General features: G+C 45.0%; 2 long non-coding RNA genes across 2 annotated transcripts; one reads left to right on the top strand and one right to left on the bottom strand.

Moving 5' to 3' along the window:
• Positions 1-941: 941 nt before the first annotated feature.
• On the top strand, positions 942-4,230 carry LOC123580291. Its single transcript, XR_006703235.1, has 3 exons — positions 942-1,441; positions 3,904-3,990; positions 4,084-4,230. It is a non-coding gene; the product is annotated as an uncharacterized LOC123580291 (long non-coding RNA).
• Positions 2,433-18,943, bottom strand: LOC123580292. The gene is made up of 3 exons (XR_006703236.1): positions 18,512-18,943; positions 4,208-4,321; positions 2,433-2,682 (listed from the first exon to the last, which is right to left on the bottom strand). It is a non-coding gene; the product is annotated as an uncharacterized LOC123580292 (long non-coding RNA).
• Between the last annotated feature and the right edge of the window lie 683 nt (positions 18,944-19,626).

A 19,626-nucleotide genomic window follows, 5' to 3' on the forward strand; every position in this document is an offset into this window, starting at 1 on the left:
TATACATACATATATATATATATATATATATATATATATATATATATATATTAATGTTTATTTATTTTCGAGAGAGAGAGAGAGCATGAGGAAGGGGCAAAGAGAGAGGCAGAGAGAGAATCCCAAGCAGGCTCCGTGCTGTCAGCACAGAGCCTCACGCAGGGCTCAATCCCATGAACTGTGAGATCATGACCTGAGCTGAAATCAAGAGTCAGATGCTTAACTGACTGAGCCACCCAGGCACCCCTTGAAAATGTTTTCTTTAAATCTCATAACAGTCTTCCTGGTGGGTGCTGTCATGAGTCCCATTTACAGATGGGGAAATTGAGGTTCAGAAAGCTGAAGGAACTTGTCCAAAGTCACATGGTAAGAAAACGGCAGAACTGGATTTGAACCCCAAAACCCATGGTTTTCCAGCCCTCTTCCTTTGAGGGATGGGGATGGACGTGTCCCTAGTCCCAGCTGGAACTTGTTTTAGCTCCACAGTCCTCTTTGCCAAGATGAGCTCCTGCCAACCCTACCGGGAGCTCCAAGCACTTGACTAACGCCCCACTGCCATCAGCAGGGGTCTCCGCCATCAGCTGGCATCTGTCAGAAAGCCTTCTCCTTCCTGCTGCCCTAGATGAGATGCTGGACCCGGAGTGCTGTGCAAATAGAACATGAATTCTGCTGACAGGGTAATAATAAGGCTCCTAAATCAGCACTTGGACTTTTTGCTTTACATATATTACTCAAATTACGTGTCAGGGATTAATATACATTATAAACCAGATGTGCCAGTTACATATTTCTCTCTGGAACGTCTCTTGGGTGTCTCCTGAAACTGCTAGTGGTGTTAATCACACATCCTCCCCACCATGCTTGGGCCGTGGTGGGGCCACACTGACAGCAGGAGGGCTAGGCAGGGGTCAGGAAGGATGGGAGGCCTGGCGGAACTATAAGGAACCAGAAGCTGATTTTCTCACTTTGGAACCAGGCCCAGCCACACTGGGTTTCTCAACCACTTCTGTATCTTTCAGCTGTAAAAGCTGTGGTTTTCAGTCCCGAGTGCTTAGCCAGAGTCTGGTACCTAGTACATATTCAGAGGAGGTGGCAGAGGCTGCTGATTGCCTACCAAAGGTCTATACTATCCTCGTTTCCAGTGAATAGAACCCTGCTATTGTTTGGAGCTGCAACGTACTCATCTTCCCAATTTCCTTGTGAATAGGTATGGGTATGTGAGTCAATTCCAGCCAATGAGATGGAAGCAGAAATATGCTGGGGATTTTTGGGAAATCCTTACAGAAGGGCCATCCCTTACTTCTCGATTCCTTTTCTCCCTGCCTGGGACATAGTCATGATGGTTACAGCTGCAGCCAGCTTGCAACTATGAGGCTATAAGCATGAAAACAAAAGCCTACGTGCTACCGTGGAGGTGTGAGAAGACAGAGTCTGGAATCATGTAGGTATATCTGGGCCTTTGTACCAGCCCTGTTCTGCCTCCTCCAGACATTTTTTTTTTCAGACACATTTTTATGTAAGGTAAACAAGCCGTATCTTAAGTTTGCAGTTACTGGAGCTTATCATATGCCTGATGTATCCGCCTTCAGTGTCCCTGTTATCCACAGAGAAGCAACTCTTGGGGAAGGGAAGCTCCTCAGTGCCTGCCTCTCTTCTCTGAGAGACATTCCGGCCCACTCTTCTCTCAGCACATTCCTGCCCACACTCGCTTCTCAGTGTTTTCACCACGTTCCCTGCTGAGTGGGCAGTGGATCATGGCCATAGCTAACTGAGTCAGTGGAAGAAATCTGACCCAACTGGATTCTCTCCCTGAGAATTTCAACTGGACCCAGAGATTTACATTCAGAACACACAGACTGGCATCTGCAGCCCATCATGGCCCTGGGAGGGTTTGTTTGGCCTATTCAGCATTTTTTTAGATTACTGATAACTGAAAACATCATGCGTCCCATAAAAATCCAGATTTCTGGCTTCTCTTGAAACTGTGGAAAGTCTGGTATCACTGGGCTCCCATTCCATGCGGCAAAAAAGGCTGCTGCTGAGAAGTAGCTGTTCCCTCTAGACAGGCACGCACCCTCCCGGGGTTCCATAGTCCTCACCTGGCCCCATGGTATTCTTATGCATGGCTCCACCTCACCTATTCCTGTTGCCTGCCTGGCTCCTCCAGGTGTTTGAGTTTAGACATCTGCTCTGATTACTCTCCGCAAGGCCCTGAATCATGATGATGATAAAATGCTGCTGCTGAAGATAACAATAGCAACAATTATTTTTTTTAATTTGTAATGTTTATTTATTTTTGTAATGTTTATTTATTTTTGATAGAGAGAGACAGAGCATGAGTGGGGGAGTGGGGGAGGGGAGAAGGAGACCCATAATCCGAAGCAGGCTCTAGGCTCTGAGCTGTCAGCACAGAGCCTGATGCCGGGCTCAAACTCACAGACCACGAGATCACGATCTGAGTCGAAGTAGGACACTTAACCGACTGAGCCACCCACGTGCCCCAATAGCAACAATTATTGATGGTCACTCTGAGCCAAGTAGCATGGCGAGGGCTGTTTTTCTGGTTCCTGGTGAGGACTGGATGTGCTCCACACTTGGGTTCCAAGGAAACCTCCACCAGTTGAGATTCACAAATGCAAGCACTGGAAACTGATTCTGGTAGATTTATGCAGAAAAGGAAATCTGTGGAAAAGATACCGAAAAGCCTCTGCACCACTGGGAAGGCTAGAGAACCAGACCTGGCCACCACAGAGGCAGAAACACAGGCTAGTCTGGTGAGAACACTGCTGCCCCCACCACAGAGTACCAGACCCTTCAGCTTGCCCATCTGACCCTGCTAAAGCTGCACACCTGACACTAGTGACTGCCATGGGCCCTACCACCTGGGCTGCCCCAGAGACAGTTGCTTCTCTAGCCACCATCACTAGATTAGGCCTCTCCATTCTCCACTCTCCCTGGGTCTTTGTATCACTTGCTTCTCATTCAAAGTCTAATGCGTACCTCTGATTGCCTGAGCCTAGTTGCCCAAACCCTAGTTGCAAGGGAGGTTGGGAAAGCAAATAGTTAGCACTTCCTCCACATTCTACATTGGGAAGTGAGTTCTACTTCCTACTAAGACTCATATGATGGCGAATTCTCCAGGCACAAGTATGGGTTTCTGAGTCTGGACAGTCAAGAGGGGCAACTATAAATGAAAACTTTTAAACTAGATAGCTCAAGTCAAGGTTGCATTAGGAAAGAGATGGCACACTCAACTGAAATAAGGAGAATAAAGAATTTATAAAGGCTCAAGAAGGGTCAAGGAAAACAAGTGAGGGATGGGGAAGCACCCCAGAGATTGCAACAGTTGGGGGGCATTAAGACTCCAGGCCTGAAGGGGCAAGGAGTGGGGATACTTACAGGAATGTGAAAAGAGCTGAAGTTGTAGAAGGGGTCTCCTAGAATGGCTCCAGTCCATGGCCCCAGTGCAAAGGGACCTTGGGGGAAGAAATACCCTCATTTCTCTTTCCTTCCTATCCTCTAGTCTCCTGCAGGCACCTGACATTGGGCAAACCCAACAGGAAGCCAAAGAGTAAAGGCTCCTGTTGACATAATCCATAGAGGTGAGCCTCTGTGGCACAGCCCCCAGGAAGAGGAAGGTGAAGGGTAGATCTGGAAAGCTAAAAATGGACAACAACTGTGGTGTGATCTCAGTCCCATCATTTAACTGGTTTCTCCACTGTAAATTGAGGGCCCTCACATTTTATGGTTCATTCAGGCCTTACTGCTAACCACTTCTCCTGTAATCTCCTCCTTTCTGGCTGCCCTGTGTGTCCCCATGTCAACCTCCATATAAAGGTCAATGCCTTTGTTTCCAAAAAGCAGTTGTCTCTATGTGCTCACAAGGATTCTCCTTTGCTGCAGGTGGAAAGAGTTCTCCATCCAGCTCTCCAAATTCTGATTTGGTGATGCCCCCGGAATTCTACCATAACAGCAACTTGCCTTTTCAAGGTATAAAACATCTGCCCAGATCTCAAGGGCTGCCCTGTTGGGGCTAGTTCTTTATTCTTTGGTGCCTCATTCATTCTCTTTTTCCTCTCACAGCTTGATCCTCCAGCCAAATTCCCATCCTGGCTTCCTCATTCCCCTCTGAGTGATCATTGCTCCATGACCCAGACCTTAGCCTCTCCCTCTCCTCCTACTGCAAAGAACGACGTCACATCTCTACCTTAACAGCAATTTGATGACTCCATTGTCAGCATGGTTTGAAATTATTCTCGCCTAGATTTCTGATGGAACAAAACAAAGTTTCTCTTCATTCCTTAAGTTTTCAGTGGGTGACCTAGATGAAGGAGCAATGAAACCATGAAGACTGCGCTCAAAGGACCTTCATATAAAATCTATGCATAGCTTATGAAACACATTCAATAAGCGATTACAAATGTTTAACGGATACATATATAACAAGTGACAACTGTTGTAACTAAACCAAATGAGAATTTGTCCACCTGATGCGCAGTAAGCCAATAAAAACTGACACTGAGCTTTTGCCATGAACACAGATAGGCAATCAGCTGATGTGGCACCACCCAGGAGAACAGGGAGCTAATGCTCAAAAGTTCTGAACCCTCTGATGGCTTGCAAGTGAGGGTTTTCAAGGACAAACTTTGGGGCAGGGGTCTCCTGAAAAGGTAGACGCTGTTGATTGGAGGCCCATAAGGCCATATAAGCTGGTATTACTCAATAATTTCTGGTGCTGCTTTGCCTCGTGCCCCAGAAGTCTATTCCATCTCAAAAGACTTGGAATCTGAGAAAATCTTTGTTCTGTATGTTAGAGATTTCATTAGTGCTGATTAACTACTTGTCCTACAGCTTCCTGTGAAAGATGAGCAAGCATTCCCATCCATTGAGCGTAGACCTATTAATTCCCTGGCCAGTCCTGCCGTGTCTGGGGGTGATGTGACCTCCAGTGTTCATTCTTCCATCTGAACTGACAAGATAGACACCAGCTTCATTTTATCACAAAAATTAGCATTACAAGAGTACCCGGCTGGCTCAGTCCCTAGAGCATTGACTCCTGATCTTGGGGGGCAGGGTGTGAATTCAAGCTCCACATTGGGCATAGAGCTTACTTAATAATAACGGGGAAAAAAGAGAATTCTTAGGAAGATGTGGTAGTGTTGTGAACTCTGATATTCCACACAGGGACACCCCTGCTCTTAGGAATGAAGGATTTAATCCACTAGCTGCTCGGCTCGAAGTGCTGTCAGCAGATGACCTCTAGTTGTAAGCCTTCTTTGGGAATTTCCTTACCTGCTGTCTTTTTGAGGCAGCCTACATACAACGATTGATCAACCTGGTCCTCTTGCCCCAACTCAGAACAACTTTGAAGAGTTTCCCATGAGGTCAGTTGAAGCCTTTGTTCTGACATTGGTAGCTCAGACTTCTCCCTCTGCTCTATCCTGTTCCTTCCTCTCTCTTCCACAAGTGTCCATCCCAAGAGCAATCCCTAAATAACTTCCTGCATGCTAATCTTGATCTGAGTCTGTTTTCCAGAGAACCCAACCTGCCCCCACCCCCATCCAGGCCCATTGGAATGTGACTTTACAGCTTCTCCAAACAAGACTTTCTGTTTCTCCACTCCTTGGATCTCCACAAGACTGGCCTTGTGACTTGCTTTAGTCAACAGAATGAGGCAGAGGTAATATTGTAGCAGTTCTGAGCCTGAGCCTCTACAGGTCTTGCATGTTTTTATTCTCACTCTTGGAGCCCTACCACCACCATGAAAACAAGCCCAAGCTAGACTGCTGGAGTATGAAAAACAAGTGGCCAAGTCAGTGCTGTTCCCCAGCTGACAGTCAACCACCCCCAGAAGCAGAGCCACCACCTGACCACAATGTATGAATGAACATAGCCAAATCCAAAATACTACCTAGCTGAGCCCACCCCAAATTGCTAAGCAGAGAATCATGACCTAAGAAATAGTGTTGTTTTAAGTCAGTTAAGTTTGGAGAGAGAACTGTGTTTGAGAAACCACCTGTGATATTGTGATTTGTTATAGAAGCAATATATATTTAATCTTTATCCCCTTTTCTGACTCACAGCTCCCCAACAGCTTTGGAATTTCCTAAGTATTCAGAGTGATAAAGTGTCCTTTGTTATGTTAACGAAGTGACTTTAGGAAAGCAACTAAGGATGGGGGCTGGTTGCCCGCACAGCCAACCACGTGATTAGAGGGTTAGAACTTTCAGTCCCACCCCCTGACCTCCTGACAGGGAAGAAAACCTGGAAATTGAGTTCAATCATCAGTGGCCAATGATTTAATCCAACGTGCCTTTGTAATGAAGCCCCCAAAAAATCCCAACAGGATGGAGTTCGGAGAGCTTCCGGGTTAGTGAACACAGGGAAACTGGGAGAGAAGGTCACCTGGAAGCTACGCGCCCCTTCCCTGTACCTTGCCCTGTGCATCTCTTCCACCTGGCTGTCCTGTTATAATAAACCAGTAATCTAGTAAATAAAACAGTTCTTTTGGTTCTGTGAGCTGCTCTAGCAAATTAATCAAACCTGAGGAGGAGGTTGTGGGAACTTCTGATTTATAGCCAGTCTGTCAGAAGTACAAATAATAACAGGGCACCTGGGTCGCTCAGTTGGTTAAGCATCCGACTTGGGCTCAGGTCGTGACTCTCGCGGTTCATGAGTTCGAGTGTCGACCTCTGTGCTGACAGTTCGGAGCCTGCTTCAGATTCTGTGTCTCCCTCTCTATCTGCCCCTCCCTGGCTCACACTCTGTCCCTCTCTCTCTCTCTCTCAAAAATAAACAGTAAAAAAAAAAAAAAAAAAAAAAAGGTACAGTAACAACCCAGGTTTGTGACTGGTGGCTGAAATGGAGGGAAAGAGCAGCCTTGTAGGACTGATTCCTTAACCTGTAGAATCTGATTTCCAGGTAGATAATGTCAGAACTGCCTCCCAACATTGGAATTGCTATCAGAACCTTTTAACGACCTTAATAAGATAGAAAGTAAAATTGTGGAGACAGGAGCATCTGGCCCCAAGCAACACAAGGGATGATTAAATAGCTTTCCAAGAGAAAATGAGAAGGACTTTTTTTTTTTTTTAAATGTAATCTCCACACCCAACGTAGGACTCAAACTCACAACCCCAAGATCAAGAGTCGTATGTTCCACTGACTGAGCCAGCCAGGCGCCCCAGCAAAAACTTATTTTTTGCCCCTGTGAAGGAGGTAGAAAGATGGGACTGGAAGTGAAATAAGGAGGAGAAAGTTGTCAGTAAGATGGTGTGTGACTAGAAACAATCTGAGTTGAAGCAGCAGGTGGAATTTCTCAATGGGTGTGGCTCTGTGTGCTTGGAGATGGGAATGGCAGAAAGACAATTAAGCACAGATGAACCTAATAGTTATTTTGAACTTCTCTGCATTTCTTTGATGTAACCACTTTCTGTTTATTTGCATCCCATCCAATCTTCAGAAAAATCTCCTTACAGTACAGGAACCCTCCCACTCTGCTAGCAGCGGTGTAATTGCAGAGCAGTTTGGTAGTATTTATCTAGTGAAGCACAAAACGCACATGCCCTTTTACCTGGTAATTCTGCTCCTAGGTTTTTACAGAGAAACTCTTGCACATGTGCACCAGGAAACATGTACAAGAATGTTTGGTCTTTGCAACAAATACAGGAAATTTCGAAAAACCTCAGCTGTTTACAAGTAGTACTTTAGATAGATGAATTTAAAATAAAATGCTAGGTACCAGTTAATATAAATTAACTAATATCTAATATCTATACTAGGGGCGCCTGGGTGGCTCAGTCGGTTGAGTGTCCGACTTCGCCTCAGGTCATGGTCTCGCGGTCTGTGAGTTCGAGCCCCGTGTCAGGCTCTGTGCTGACAGCTCAGAGCCTGGAGCCTGCTTCAGATTCTGTGTCTCCCTCTCTCTCTGACCCTCCCCCCCATTCGTGCTCTGTCTCTCTCTGTCTCAAAAATAAACATTAAAAAAAATAATAATATCTATACTAATATATATATATGTATCATCAAAGATCTCAAAACACATTGCATAAAAAGGCAAGTTGCAGAGAATAAAACACAATACCATTTTGTGCATTTTATTTATATTTAATTTTTTAAAGATTTTATTTTTTTAGTGTTTATTTTTTGAAAGGGAGAGAGAGAGAGAGAGAGAGCACAAGCCGGTGGGGGGGGGGTGTGGTGCAGAGAGAGAAGGAGACATAGAATCCAAAGGAAGCTCCAGGTTCTGAGCTGTCAGCACAGACCCTGATGCAGGCCTCGAAACCACAAACCAGGAGATCATGACCTGAGCTGAAGGCAGATACTTAACTGACTGAGCCATCCAAATGCCCCTAAAGATTTCATTTTTAAGTAATCTCTACACCCAACTTGGGGCTCAAGTTTACAACCCCAAGATCAAGAGTTGCATACTCTACCTACTTGAGCCAGCCAGGCACCCCTTTTGTGCATTTTAAGTCCACGCAAAACAGTGTGATAAACATTTATGGATACATTACATGCAGTAAAATTATAAAAACACGATTTGGAAGGACAGACACCAAATTCCTGATGGTGAATTCCTCTGGGGAGGGACAGGTACAGAGATTTCACTTTTAACCCAATTAGTTTAAAAACAGCAAATACTATAAAATGAAGCAGATGATAAAATGAGAACATTAAATTCTGAGAGTTAGAGGGCATGGGTGTCTGTTAGATTATGTTCTGCTCTTTTGTGTATTTAAAATTTTTTACCAACTGAGAAAAAAAATCTAATTATACCCATGAATGCTTTCTGTGATTTGGGTGGTTATTTGCCCAGGTGTGTGGCAGACGCACAGTGTCCAGGTGTGGACCAGGTGTGGTTCACATCTGGGTCACAGAGATTCATGCCGGAACCAGGCCCCTAGAGGCACATGTTACTGAGCATGTGAGCTCTCTGGAGATTTCAAACTCTTGGAGAGTGCTCTGTGGACCCACAGACTGTGAACATGGAATCAAGTCAATCTTACTGAGATCACCCATGGTGAGAGACTCTAAGGGTACATCTGGGTTACATGTATAATTGTTAACAGGCATTGACACCAATGGTAAGCTGGTCTTATCAATTACATGAATGGTGGGAAAAAAGTCTTCTAGCAAAACAAAAACATAAACAACACACCCAGAAAAAAACTCTTCTCGCTTTGCTAATTTTCCAGTGTCTATGATCAGGCTAGATATGGATGCATATCTTGGCAAATTTTTTTTTCCAGTCATTTAGAAAATTAACTCTACCCATTGCATCCAAATGCTTTGGTAGAGCCCTGAAACTATAGACACACACATTTTTTTTTTTTTTTTGAAGTTTATTTATTTTCAGAGAAAGAGAGAGAAAGCATGAGCAGGGGCAGTGGGCAGGGGAGAGAGGGACAGAGAGAATCCCAAGGAGGCTCCATGTGGCCAGCACAGAACCCACCTCAGGGCTCCACCTCAGAAACCTTGAGATCATGACCTGAGCCAAAATCATGAGTCGGACACTCAACCAACTGAGCCACCCAGGCACCCCCACAGAAAAAGATTTTTGTGTGGGAGTTGATGTGTGGGAATTAACGAAGGGGTGAGATGTCACATGTGGTTAACATAGTGCAGAATTGTAACAGCTAACATTATATAGGTCTATGTTCTGGGTGCTTTACATACAATGAACTCACCTCATCTTTATACCAACCTTAACAGACAGGTGTTATTATTATCATCTCCATTTTACAGATGAGGAAACTGAAGTCCAGAGAGGTTAGCTCATCCAAGATCATACCTAGAGTAAGTATTGGAACCAAGATTCAAACGCAGAAAGTTTGTGCCCAGAGTCCACACTCTTAACCACCGAACCTCACCATTTTTCCAAACAGACGTACCAGAAGCCTGGAGTCGAAGGGGCACAAAAGTGATCCATACAATCCACAGGACTTTCTCTAGCACTTTCTAACAGACATTGTTCTGAGTACTTATTAAGTATGAACTTGCAAAAAAGGGCAAATGGGAGATTGGAACCTATCTTGGGCCATTCTCAAAGGGCTGGCAGACCCAGCTAAAATGTAGGTTGTGTACCTTATCTCGTTGACTCCTTCTAGCTGCTTTCTGAAATTGGCATTATCCCCATGAACAGATGTGAAAACCTAGCATCAGGGAGGTGACATTCCCTGCTCAAGATCACAGAAATGTGAGAGGTTCACCTCATGAAGCTGCTATTTGAATTCACATCTGTCTGCTTCCACAACCAAGCTTCCTTAGCCTCTTACAATTTAAAGTGTCCTCAAGGTAAGGAGGCTGCCGGTGCCCAATGCCAGGAGGAGGGAAGCAAGCAAGTTGTTTGCAACAGTTTGTCAGATTAACGAGGCAGTCACTGGTTCATCCAAGCGGCTAAACGGCATCTAAACATGTTTCAGAATCATTTAGAGGCTTCAAAGATGGTTCCCCCGAGTCTAGAGTCTGCATCCGCACAGAGCGACAGGGCACGACAAAAAATGCGGTGATTGAACTTAGCACATAGCTTCCCCAACCGACAGACCACCTCTGCTAAGTTCTGCTAAATTCTCTGCTTTAGTTCTTTGCCAAAGCGTTGACGAATACAGCCATGGGAATAAAAGGGCTGGGAACTGGCTTAAAATGACACCCACATTTCATTCCTAAGCTCCAAAGCCAGTCTACCATGAAACACTCAAGGTCTCAGCATGGGCTGCCAGAGAGGTCAGGCAGGTGGTAGTTTCACAGGCTAAGCAATCCTCCTTCAGGACTGGAGACATAGGGAACAGAAGAGCCCCCCTCCCTACACCATAGATGGGATCAGATGCAAGCTGCCTCTCAAGGATACAGGCCCAGAAGGGGACCTGGTATATGGAACAGGGAAACTGAGTCAAACTACATTATGGAAGAGTACAAGCTGAAGTTTCATGAGTGTCCCAGTTATAACTGCTGCATAACCAAACACTCAAAATATAGTGGCTTGAGACAGAAATCATGTATTTTTTCTCATGAGCCTACAATCTGAACAGGGCTCAGGAGGCACAGCTCACTTTTGCTTATGCAGTGTTGGCTGGGACAGCTCCACTGAGTCTTGTGGACCAATTTCCACAAGGGCTCACCCACATGGCTGGCAAGTTGGTGCCAGCTGCCAGTTCCTCTCCATGTGGACGTCTACTCAAAGCTCCTTGGGTTGGGTTGCCTCACAGTGTGGTGGCTGGGTTTCATGAATGAGAGTTCCAAAAGACAGGAAGTAGAAACTGAGTTTAAGGCCTGTGCCTAGAAACTGGTACATCATTTCTACCATTGGTCAAGCATTTACAGAGCCCAGACTCAACGGGAGGGGATATAGATCCCACCACTAGTTAAAAGGAGTATCAAAGAATTCGGGGGCTATATTTTAAAACTGCCACAGTGAGAACTTCCCCTTGTATCCTAATACACAGGGAAAGCATGGCAAAAAAGTCTCATTTTATCTGCCTTTTCTAATTCGTTATGGGAAATAGCTGGATATTGCAGTGAGGATTCAGAACATCTCCAAAGGGGTGGGTCCAGATTCCATCTCTGGAAACCACCTTCCGTCTTGTCTCTCCATTGCTTCAGAAACTTCATTTCATTTATTCATTCATGCATGTATGCATTTCTTCATTCTTACATTGATTTAGGTGATACTTGTTCAGCACCAATTCTGCTCAAATACAGTGGTGGTAAATAAAACAGATATGGAAACTGCACCGGTGGAACCTACACACAGTGGCGGAGTCAGACAATAAGCAGGTAAACAAACAAATATGTAATTTAAATTGTGATAAGTGCTTTGAAGGAGCCCAAAGGGGGCACTACTGAGGGCTATGCAGAAGCCTAGCCAGGATAACCATCAGTAATGGACAAGCATCCACGGGACTACAGAGACCAGTCTTTTTTTTTTTTTTTTTAATATTTATTTATTTTTGAGAGAAAGAAGGAGGGAGGGGCAGAGAGAGAGGGAGACAGAAGATCTGAAGTGGGTTCTGCACTGACAGCAGAGAGCCGGATGCAGGGCTGGAACTCATGAACCATGAGATCACGACCTGAGTCGAAGTCGGATGCCACCCAGGAGCCCCCAGAGACCAGTCTTTAACAGAGACCAGTCTTTGACATGGTGATGCAGTGAGAAACAATGTAGTGAACTGATCAGAATTTCTAGTTCTCTCTGTGGGTGGCACTGGAACTGGACCAATGCTCTAAACCCAAACTATTCCCTAGGCTTTGAAAATCCAGGGATCAGGGGAAGACTAAAGAGGGAGATTTTGGCCCTTGTACAAATAAGGGCATGAAAGGATTTGAATGAGTGGAAAATTAAAAACAGTGGCTTTATTTGTGCCCTTAATCTGGCAACTAGGTCACTCTGGTTTTCCAGTTTATTTTTTACTTTTTTAAGAATAAGACATTTTTCTTTTACTTTCACTTTTTCCTTCCTAAAGGCTTTTCCTTTCTTTATGTAGATTCAAGTTTCTGACCTATACCATTGTCATTCTCTAAAGAACCTCTTTTTTTTTTTTAATTTTTTTAAGGTTTATTTATTTTTGAGAGAGAGAGACAGAGTGCAAGCGGGAGAGGGGCAGAGAAAGAGAGGGAGACACAGAATCTGAAGCAGGCTGCAGGCTCTGAGCTGTCAGCACAGAGCCCGATGTGGGGCTTGAACCCACGAAATGCTAGATTGTGACCTGAGCTGAAGTCTGGTGCTTAACCGACTGAGCCACCCAGGCACCCCCAAGAACCTCTCTTAATACTTCCTGCAAGACATACTGACTGGCAGCACATTTCTTCAATTTTGGCTTATTTCTCTGTTGTGAAGGATGATTTGACAGGTACAGATTTCAAGGTTGGTAGGGTTTTCTCTCAACACTTTAAAATTTTAATTCCGTTATAGCTAACATACAGGGTTATATTAGTTTCAGGTATATAATATAGTGATTCAACCATTCTATACATTCCTCAGTGGTCATCACAGAAGGTGTACTCTTTAAAAAAATTTTTTTAAGTTTATTTATCTATTTTGAGGTTGGGGAGGGGCAGAGAGAGAGGGGGAGAGAGAATCCCAAGTCAGCACGGGGCTCAACATGAGGCTTGAACTCAGGAACCGCCAGATCATGACCTGAGCTGAAATCGAGAGTTGGACGCTTAACTGAACCACCCAGGGGCCCCACAATAAGTGTACTCTTATTCCCCATCACCTATTTCACCCATACCTCCATCTCCATCCCCTCTGTTCTCTATAGTTAAGAGTCTATTTTTTGGTTTCTTTTTTTTAAATTTGTTTCTTAATTTCCATATATCAGTGAAATCACATGGTATTTGTCTTTCTCTGACCAACTTAATTCACTTAGCATTATACTCTCTAGATCCATCCATGTTGTTGCAAATGACAAGATTTCATTCTTTTTATAGGAATAATATTCCATTGTATATATATGCCACATCTTCTTTATCCATTCTCTTCAATGGATGCTTAGGTTGCTTCTATAATTTGGGTATTGTAAATAATGCTGCAATAAACATAGGAGTGCATATCTTTTTGACTTGGTGTTTTCACATTCTCTGGGTAAATACCCAGTAGTACAATTACTGGATGCTATGGTAATTCTATTTTTAATTTTTTGAGGAACCTCCATAATGTTTTTTACAATGGCTATACCAGTTTGCATTCCCATCAGTAGTGCAAGAGGGTTCCTTTTTCTCCACATCCTTGCCAACACTTGCTTATTGTGTATGTTTTGTTTCATTTTGTTTTTAGCCATTCTGACAGGTATGAGGTGATATCTCATGGTGGTTTTGATTTGCATTTCCTCAGGCATGAGTGATGTTGAACATCTTTTCATGTGTCTGTTGGCCATCTGTATGTCTTTGGAGAAATGTCTGTTCAAGTTTCCTGCCCATTTGTTAATTGGATTATTTCGTTATTCCGGTTTAAAAATCTCAGGCACATGACGTACTGAGACCCTAGCGACTGGTGAGTGAGGAATCTAGTTATAAACTGGAAAGACTGGACAGGCTATGGGATGGGAAAAAAAATGATTCAGTTGAGTCTGTCCTGGGGCTGGAGTTATTGACTTCTCCAATTTAGGGCAGAATTTCCCTTTGGTAACTGGAAGAGGACTAAGCCTGCAGTAGATGTCAAGAAGTCTCAGTTGTAGGGCAGGAAAGAGGCAGAAATAGAAAACAGGCAGAGGATAATGGATATTTCATGATACCATTTTGTTAGGAAGCCAAAAAAATTGGAATAGAAAAGGCAGTGGGATGGGGTGCCTGCGTGGCTCTGTCGGTTAAGTGTCCAACTTCAGCTCAGGTCATGATCTCACTGTTCATGGGTTCAAACCCTGTGTTGGGTTCTGTGCTGACAGGTCAGAGCTTGGAGCCTGCTTTGGATTCTGTGTCTCCCTCTCTCTCTCTGCCCCTCCCCTGCTCGAGCTCTATCTCTGTCTCTTTCTCTCAAAAAAAAAACCAAAAAAAAGTAAATACAAACATTAAAAAAATAAAAATAAATAAAAAGTCATTGGCATATGGGCAATAAAGGCAACTACTCGAAGATGTGATAATCATTTGGGTTTAATCTGGCTGCAAGTGATAGGAAATCTAACTAAAATTGCTCATGTAAAAGGAGATGTTATTGGCTCCCGGTCCAAGTGTGTCTGGCTTCAGGTGTAGCTTGATCAGGAGATCAGATGAGCTCACCAGATCCCAGTTCCCTCTACCTCTTCTCTGTGACTCTTCAGTTGCTGGCTTCAGTTCCAGGCCTCATATGGTAGCAAGAAGGCAGTAGAGGACCCAGCTCTCTTATATACTTTTAGGTTGTACATACTGCAGGAAACAGAATCTCCTTTCCAGAATCCCAAGTCTCACTATATCTCATTTGTTTTGGCTGGGCCATGTGCCCATCCATGAACCAACTGTTGGGGCCAGAGGAGTGAGATGTGCTAAGTCAGGAGGTTTCATCCCCAGAGTGGAGGGTAAATTCAGTTTCATAAGATCCCATGTGGAGTGATGATGATGTGGAGTGTATTCTCAGAGGAAAATCAGGGTGTTAATACTAGAAGGAGGATGATGGGTATAGGGTACACATGTGAGCTCCAGAAAGACAGTGTGTCTGAAAGTGAGAACAGGACTGTCCCTAGGGCACATGGGGTCCTTGACAAATGCTTCGGGGAGCCCTGCCTATCTAAACAATTTGACTATAAATATAAAATTCCTGGGCCCACATGACATATAGTGAATTATTGAGAAGTCTCTGAATAATGGGTATGGAAGTGGCACTTATGTTTATTGTTCAATCAGCACACATGGAGATTCTTTGTGGTACCCATCTCTTCCTGTTCTTTACTGTCAAATGTGCTGCTCCAGGCTGTTATATCTCCCACTATGAGAAAACAGGCATCAACTGTTATGGCTTAAAATGCCATACTCTTCAGACCCTATTTCTAATGAAACAATATAGATCTTGCTTCTGCATTTCCCTAATACCATTTATTTAATGCTTGTTACACCATTACTCATGGGGCTGTGTCATCCACTGTGCAGCCAGTCAATATTGGATTCCACGGACTCCCTGAAAGGTAGTGCCTCATGTCCGACTCTTGATTTTGGCTCGGGTCATGATTTCACAGTTCATGAGATCGAGCCCCACATCAGGCTCTGTGCTGGCTGCTCTGCACAGTTTGGGATTCTCTCTCTCTCCCTCTCTCTCTGCTCCTCTCCTGCTTGCCTCTTTCTCTCTCTCTCAAAATAAATAAACATTTAAATTTTTTTTTTAACGTTTATTTATTTTTGAGACAGAGAGAGACAGAGCATGAACGGGGGAGGGGCAGAGAGAGAGAGGGAGACACAGAATCGGAAGCAGGCTCCAGGCTCTGAGCCATCAGCCCAGAGCCCGACACGGGGCTCGAACTCACGGACCGCGAGATCGTGACCCGGGCTGAAGTCGGATGCTTAACCGACTGAGCCACCCAGGTGCCCCAAAATAAACAAACATTTAAAAAAATGATGAGTTGTCTTGTTACCAAAAAAAAAAAAAAAAAAAAAGGTAGTGCTTCATTGATGATAGCTACTGATAGAAGTCTTACCCAGGGTATGGGGAATCTGTGAATGATAATTCGTTTCTGGTCACACTGAATTTACCATTTGGAATTTTATAGTGTCCAACCATGTCTTCTCTTGAACTCTTTGAGCTGGAATCACTGCATTCCCAAAATGCGATCTATGTCAATGTTGACCTCACCCCTGCCTGCTACACACCATTCCCGGCAGGGAGCATAGATGAGGGGACCATGGGTGGAACAAGAACAGGACCATTAGTGTAAAGAACGTTTGTCCTCAGCTTAAGGCTAACCCAGAAGAGTAGGATTTGCCTTATCAATCAATCAGAGGCAAGAAGGGACATTGATAGAAAGGGCCCATTGGCATTGCAGAACAAGAAGCAGGCACACAACTATACTCAGAAGACTGACACATGACCCAAAGCTTGCAGAAGGGGCTGGGTCCAACAGAAGAAAGCACATAGGATAAGGACACCTGCTGCCACCCTACTACCCATGGGTGCTGCAGACGAGTGGTGACACTGTAGTTGGAACATAAATGGGCAAGAGCCAATGCACAGGCCCATAGCTGTGTGTCAAACCCAAAGGTCAGTGGTAGACCATTAATAGACCAGAGCTCTGAACCTCTTCCTGTGTCTGATATGAGAGTCCCGTAAAATCTGTGTCAGCGTCATTCAGCAGACGCAATCTTACACGATGCCACAAAAGAAATAACACACCAGCCACAAGGAGTGATCTGCTCCTACACCATCCTTCTGAAGCAGGTCCTAGCCATGAGGCCCTCGGAACACCCCATAGTCATGATCCTGGATCTTCTCAGATCATCTGGTCAAATCCATAAGTGTCGTAGAGGGTTAGAGACCACTTCGAAAGAGGGGGAAAAAGAGGAACAAGAACCCACGTGGACCCCCAGTTCAGGTGCAGGAAGCCCCACCTAGATGACACTGCCAGCCCTAGCCAGTCCTAGACCCCAGAGTGGTTCTTAGAAAATTCTGAGGGAGGTGTTTCTGGCGACCAAGATTTAACACAGGATAAGGTCTGGGTCTAGGGTACCAGGCCTGAATACCACTGCTAGCCCCACCTAGTTTGACACCAGGAGGGGACATCCTTTGAGGAACGCCCTCCAAAGCATGAGGCCCCTAAGGCATAAGCCTGGAGCAGGGGATCCCCCTTGCTTGCGCCTCAGGGCAGTACTGAGTGGGAACCAATCACCTGTGCAAGCCAGATTCAGAGTTCAGCTTGAGACATGTACCGAGCACTTGCTAAGTGCCAGGCACCAGGTGGGGACAAACTGGAAATCTGTGAAGCCACAGCGCATTGCACATTGCAGTGTTGCCAGAGCAATCACCCACTGGTTGCATGGCACTGCTCCACTCCTGTCCAGTACATTCCAAATTGCCTGAAATGGGGAGCAGCCCCGTGCGTCCAGGGACCTGTTTATACCTCACTGCATCCACTATTTCATTCCATTCTGATAAATATGAAATAACAGGAAGTACTGAGGTTTATCTCATGTATTCCAGTCGTTTGTTTATACCTCATTAGTTTTTATTTTTTTATTATTTTTTTAATGTTTATTTATTTGTGAGAGAAAGAGAGAGAGAGAGAGAGAGAGAGAGAGAGAGAGAGACAGCATGAGTGGGGGAGGGGCAGAAAGAGGGAGACAGAATCTGAAGCAGGATCCAGGCTCTGAGCTGTCAGCACAGAACCCAACATGGGGCTCGAACTCGTGAATTGGAAGAACTCGTGAATTGGAAGATCATGACCTGAGCTGAAGTTAGACACTTAACCGACTGAACCACCCAGGCGCCCCTACACCTCATTAGTTTTTAGAGAAAGCTATTGGGTGGAGGGTGGGGAGTGTGGAGACAGTGTCTCCACAGAGAAGCCTAGAGAGGTGTCTCCTGAGGAGCCCAGCCCAGAACTGGGGCTTGTCAGTGAAAAGAATCCTCTTTCCATCCACTCGGGTTCCTTTCAGACCTTACGCCTTAGTAAAGACCCTGATGGTTACAGGGAGAAAACTCAAAAAATGAGACTCTCAAGGGCTCAAGGGAGGAGGCAGAGAAAACCACTAGTCGGGTAACTATGGCACTCTTGTTCAGCTGAGGACAGGGCTGAACAGCATGGAAAACAGAGGAGAGCTCCTGGGGCACAAGAGGAGAGAGACGTGAGCAGTGAGGGAAGGCACAGATGGAGAAGCTCAATTGGTACCTGATGTGTGATGTGAGAGGCACAGCCCCTGCTCCTGTCTCCTGGGGGATCTGCAGTAAAAGATTTTTTTGTTCCCATTAAAGTCCCGTGGCAGCCTTCACTGTGCCTGATCCTTCATTCTCAAAGCTCCACCGACACAAGGACTTGGGGGGTGTATTAGTTTCCTTGGGCTGCCATAGCCAATAACCACAAACTTCCTGCCTTAAAACAACAGAAACTTATTTTCTTACCTTTCTGGAGGCCGGAAGTCTGAGATCAAGGTGACCTCAGGGCCTGGCTCCCTCGGAAAGCTCTAGGAGAGGATCCTTCCCTGCTTCTTTCAGATCCTGTGGCCCCGGGGCATCCCTTGGCCTGTGGCCACATCATTCCATCCTCTGGCTCCACCTCTGTCTCTTTGCTTTCTTCTCTCTGTTTTCTCTTCTTCTGTTTCTTCTCTTTTCAAGATTTCATTTTTAAGTAAACTCTACACCCAACATGGGCTCCAATTTACAAGTTCAAGAGTCGCATGCTCTACCAACTGAGCCAGCCAGATGCCCCTCATCTGTTTCTTATCAGGACACTTCTCATTCTTTGGATTTGGGGCTCATCCAGAAGATCCAGGATGATCTTATGATAGGGAAAGATAGGATTCAGTCAGCAGAAAGGTCCCCGGGTGGGGAAAAACACAGATTTTAAAACATTTCTTCTGGGGCGCCTGGGTGGCGCAGTCGGTTAGGCGTCCGACCTCAGCCAGGTCACGATCTCGCGGTCTGTGAGTTCGAGCCCCGCATCAGGCTCTGGGCTGATGGCTCAGAGCCTGGAGCCTGTTTCCGATTCTGTGTCTCCCTCTCTCTCTGCCCCTCCCCCGTTCATGCTCTGTCTCTCTCTGTCCCAAAAATGAATAAACGTTGAAAAAAAAATTTTTTTTTAAATAAAAAAAATAAAAAAATAAAAAAAACATTTCTTCTGGGAAAAGCTAACCTCGGTCAAACTCCCTCAAGCATAAAGTTCCTCTTAAGAATGTGACAGACAGGGGCGCCTGGGTGGCACAGTCGGTTAAGCGTCCGACTTCAGCCAGGTCACGATCTCGTGGTCCGTGAGTTTGAGCCCCACGTCAGGCTCTGGGCTGATGGCTCAGAGCCTGGAGCCTGTTTCCGATTCTGTGTCTCCCTCTCTCTCTGCCCCTCCCCCGTTCATGCTCTGTCTCTCTCTGTCCCAAAAATAAATAAACGTTAAATTAAAAAAAAAAAAAAAAAAAAAAAAAAAAAGAATGTGACAGACAACATCTACTTCACCTCAGGTTTCCCTCAGGAATTTGACAAAAGACCTAACTAAAAATAAGTAGTAGACCACAAAACATATGACG

The sequence above is a fragment of the Leopardus geoffroyi genome, chromosome A3, assembly GCF_018350155.1.
Source record: "Leopardus geoffroyi isolate Oge1 chromosome A3, O.geoffroyi_Oge1_pat1.0, whole genome shotgun sequence".
Classification (NCBI taxonomy): Eukaryota; Metazoa; Chordata; class Mammalia; order Carnivora; family Felidae; genus Leopardus; species Leopardus geoffroyi.